This window comes from Hipposideros armiger, unplaced genomic scaffold, assembly GCF_001890085.2.
Source record: "Hipposideros armiger isolate ML-2016 unplaced genomic scaffold, ASM189008v1 scaffold_818, whole genome shotgun sequence".
NCBI classification, from domain to species: Eukaryota; Metazoa; Chordata; class Mammalia; order Chiroptera; family Hipposideridae; genus Hipposideros; species Hipposideros armiger.
In genome coordinates this window covers 112,190-117,574 of record NW_017732168.1, presented here as the reverse complement: position 1 = coordinate 117,574, position 5,385 = coordinate 112,190, and positions in this window count along the sequence as shown.

Here is a 5,385-nt window from a genome sequence, read left to right as displayed (position 1 = left end):
CTTTCTGAGTATTTAACTGGGGACTCAGTTCACTTCAGGTCTTGTGCTCAGCTCTATGCATGTCTTCTCTCGTTTAATCTTCCATATAGCACTATGCGGGTAGAATTCTCATCATCCCCATTTTAGAGACAAGCAAGCTGCGGCTTGGAGAGGGTAGATGACTTGGCTAAGAAATTACAGCTCACAAGTGGTAGAGGTAGGATTTGAACCCCACTCTGTGTAACACCTTCAGCTGAACTGGTCATCAGATATGAAGGTAGAGCAGACACATTAAGGGACACATTAACTGCCTCTCCAAAGGCGCTGGGATCTGGTTGGAAGAATGAGGGTCTTGTTCAGTTGCTGTTACTTCTGTTTGAAGCCACTAGAGAAAGCTTCCTTCCAAAAGGAGGCAATTATTGGAATTAAAATTTGTAATATTGTCTTCTCTAGGCAGTGGTTATGAGCAGAACCTTGGAGTTTGAATCCGGTCTGCAATTTGTTAGCCCTGTGACCCTGAGTCTGCTCATTACCTCAGTTTCATTATCTAAAAATATAGTAGCAATAAACTACAACTTTATAAGGTTTTTGAGGGAATCAAATGTAGTTTGCACAGTGCCTAAGCATATCCAGTATACTCGACAAATATAATTTTTAGAGGGAAACAAACACATGTTAAAGCCTCGGACATCTGAAAATCTTGCCCATGATACTATATTATGCAAATCAGAATTTCCATAAGAAAAAATACAAAGTCAACTGGTATTAGTAGAAAACAACTTACACATATGCACAAGTGCACACATGCTCTCAGAAATGAGAAAGCTAATTGTGTTGTGTTTATGCATGCTTAGCTGCAAGGAGTTGGCAATAATTTAGACACCTCTCCATTTAACACTGCCATCCCAGACCTGTCCTCCCTTCTGTCTGGTGAGATCACCAGTCAAACTCTCAGCTAGACCATTAAGGGAGGCAGGTACAAGAGAGTATAACTGACTGTGTGTCATTGATTTTATGCCAAAAGGAAATAGAGACACACATAAAATTCTCTTGTTTTGTTATATGAGGTCCTTTCTCCCCATTTGCCTGAACAAGTTGGAGTGACTGTCTTAAAACTGATTTCATCCTTTTCCCCAAAGACTTAAAATAAATGTCTTTCTTGGCCTAGACTTTTCTAGGTGACACGTAAGTTTGCAAGACTCCCCCTCGCGATCTATTTTACACTCTAGAACAACAGTCTGCAGAAGGTACCAGCATAATGAGAAAAGGTGATGCATGCCTTAGGAGTTATATATACCCAAACACCTGGATCTGGTACTTTGTTTTTTTACAGTATTACTCTGTGCTCCAGCNGCAAGGAGTTGGCAATAATTTAGACACCTCTCCATTTAACACTGCCATCCCAGACCTGTCCTCCCTTCTGTCTGGTGAGATCACCAGTCAAACTCTCAGCTAGACCATTAAGGGAGGCAGGTACAAGAGAGTATAACTGACTGTATGTCATTGATTTTATGCCAAAAGGAAATAGAGACACACATAAAATTCTCTTGTTTTGTTATATGAGGTCCTTTCTCCCCATTTGCCTGAACAAGTTGGAGTGACTGTCTTAAAACTGATTTCATCCTTTTCCCCAAAGACTTAAAATAAATGTCTTTCTTGGCCTAGACTTTTCTAGGTGACACGTAAGTTTGCAAGACTCCCCCTCGCGATCTATTTTACACTCTAGAACAACAGTCTGCAGAAGGTACCAGCATAATGAGAAAAGGTGATGCATGCCTTAGGAGTTATATATACCCAAACACCTGGATCTGGTACTTTGTTTTTTTACAGTATTACTCTGTGCTCCAGCGTCTGGATGAATTTATAAGCAGGGGCTTTTTTTTTTAATGAAATGAAATTTTAAAAAAGAATTGTGTCACCAAAATTATTTTAAAATAATAATCCCAAATTATTCTCAAATTTGGCAAATGGATATGTTTCCTCATTTGTAAATGCAGCCAATGCCATCACCAGGCAACACAGCACACATATTTAAAAGTTAGCATTTCTGTGTGCATGATCCTGGCTGTGGTACTCACAAGCTTTGTGACTTAAGTTTAGGTTCTTAACCTTTGCATCAGTATCCTCATTTGTAAAATATAAAATCTAATCTAATAATAATAATAATAATAATAATAATAATAATAATAGATTTTTTTTGTAAAAATTAAATGATATCCTGTATATAAAGTACTTATCATTGTGCCTGGCACATAGTTGCACGTAATAAGCAGTAGCTTCTGTGGTTACTATTATTCCTCCGGCATTGTTCAATCATCAAGCCAGACAGTGTATGCAATTCTTTGATAATTGTACTACATGGAATAAACATTGGCCCCAAATCATTCCATCTGTACTTTTTATTGAACTTAATAGTTTCCAACTTGTATTAGGCATTTTATTTATTTATTTATTTTGGTACATGCAGACTATACTCTTGTTAGACTAACAGCTCCTGGAAGACAGGGCCTCTGTCTGAGTCTTAAAAGAAAAAATAGTCCTTTCTTACCCCTCCAAAGAGACTAGCTTAGGGTTTAACTCAGAGCAGGCACCAAATACATATTGCTACATAACAGGATGTCTGAATAATCATGGGAAACTCCATGTAAATGCTTAGCAGAGTCCTGTCATATACTAAGCGTTCAATGAGGGCTGCCTACAGCCACCTCCACCACCACCCCTGTCACTACCATCCCACCCTCATCTCTTTACCTTCGCCACTCTCCCATCTCCATTATTACTTCTATCACCACCACCATCACCTCCCCACCACTGCCATTATCATTACCACCATCATCATCATCACCCTGACCTCATACCTCTGCCTCCATTTCCACCACCAATATCACTGCTACCAACATCTCTACCACCTGCCCCTACCACCACCATCAGCAACAGCAAACACCTTCCCCGCTACTGTCCTTGCTACCTCCATGAGCAGCACCAACATTCTCACCACCACCCCTATCACTGAACTACTACCTCAAGTATCCAAATTTTATCCCATTAGAAAGGGGTCCAGGGGCTGGCCGAGTAGCTCAGTTGGTTAAGAGTTCGCTCAAGAGTTTGAGTTCTGAGCAATGGTGGTTCGATTCCCGGCCCGAGCTGAGCAGCCGCTGAGCTGCCAATAGGTGGCAGGATGGCTCAGCTTAAAAAAAAAAAAAAAAAGGAAAAGAAAGGGGTCCACATGAAAAAATGGTCTCTGAGAGTAACGTTGCAAATGATTGCATGAGATACAAAGAAGCAACTTCAGCATAGATGTTTGAATTCAAACAGTCCACATATGCTGAACTCTCAGTTCACATTAGTTTTGTTTGCATGTAAAACCTTTGAGGAAGATACCCAACACTATAATAACAATACAATAAAACCCTCAAAAAATTCAAAATAGAACTACCATATCTGGGTATTTATCTTAAGATAATGAAAACACTAATGTGAAAGATATCTGCATCCCCAAGTTTGTTTTTGCATTATTCACAACAGCCAAGATATAGAAACAACATATGTCCATATTCAGCCATAAAAAAGAATGAAATCTCGGTATTTGTCACAACATGGAGGGACCTCGAGGACATTTATGGTAAGTAAAATAAGTCAGACAGAGAACAAATACCACATGATCTTCCTTATATGTGGAATCTAAAACAAAACAAAGCAAAACAAAAAAACACCCAAAAAATCAAGCCTATAGATACAGAAAACAGAGTGGTGGTTGCCAGAAGTGGGGGTGGGGGTGGAGGTAGAGCGAGACATGGGTGAAGGGGGTCATAAAGTAAAAAGATAAATAGATAAGTAAATAAATAAATATGGTATATTAATGAGCAACAACAACAAACCAAAAAGACTAACCCAAACAATAAAAGACTATTAAGATAATAAAATTTAGCTATGAGTTTTGATTTAATAATAAAACTAGTAATCCATAGTCACAATATTTTCAGAATTTAATGTCAAATATGAAGCCAATAAAATCTGAGCAGCATAGCAGGACTACTGGAGGTTGGAAGGAAAGAAAGAAAGGCACGGCAGTGTTTGTGGGGGCAGGAAACTGCATAATAATGGATTTTTTTAGAGTCTACATTAAACTGTATATTTGTGACAGTTATTTAGGACAGTCTAAGTTTTTCATGGTTTCCCTAAGTCTGGAGTCTGGCAATAAAAAGTAATCTGGCATTTATCTTGTCAGAGGAATTCCGAAAGTCAGGCAGCCACAAAAGCTCAAATAAATCTAATATTTATGATTCCAGTGATTTTAACAGCCATTTGCAGCATAAAAACTGTGTGTTTGCTATTAAATTAGAAGTATACATATCATATAATCTGTACACCATCAATATGTAATAATTCTGGAATGACCATGTGACTCCAATTGTTACAAATAAAATCAGGGCTATGAATTGTCACTACATTGAGGAATAATCATTTCAGAGGCTCAAGGTCAAATGGGGCAAAGGTAGTGATTTCTAGGTACCCTTTTCCCAGAGCTAATCTACATGCTTTTTCAAGTAAGGTAGAAAAATGTATGAATGTGACAAAATGTCACTTTCATTAACAACTTTAAGTTATATTCCTATCTATATCTTATTTTTAAATTAGCAGATGAGAAGTGTTCCTGAAGTGGAAACATAGAGCAAAAATCCTAAGATTCCCTCCTCCCCAAAAAACCCAATATAATAAATTCCCAAGGAAAAGAAAATGCAACCACCTCAGTCTACAGTTTCAAATGAACAGGGGGAACTCAGCTTGTTTTCCAAGGAGCATCAAGATAGTTGAGATTTCCTAGAGTTCATGAAACATGTCACTAAAATTTAGCCACGACCACAATTCTATTACTGACCTCCTTTTCGGAATGTGTAGTGATATGAAAGCGGGACATTCAACTGATGTTCCGTGGGTTACTCAAAAGCCAATTCTGCTGCTTTTAATTCCAGTACAGATTTAAATTTAGCAGAAGTAAGGATATGTATTCAAGTTCACTACATGACAGCAAAATTAGAAGCAAGCTAAGTGTTCCATCAGAGGTAAATAAATACACTCATTCATTGAAAGTAACATTATGAGGACTGAGAAGAATCAGTAGGAAACTTGCAGTTATATGTAACATGTATGACATAATATTATGTGAAAAGCAGAGGATATGCAATTGAATAAAACTATGTAAACCTATATGTCTATGGAAAAAAACAAAGAATATATTCCACACTACAAATCGCTCAACTTGCTAAATTGTTTGATTTGAGACTCTATATTAAAACTGTATATGATGTAACAGTATTTTTATAATTTTTTTAAAAATTAGCAGAACCCTGAGGGTGTGATGCGGGAAACAGTGGCCAGGATGCAGGAACCATGTGTTCCTCTTCT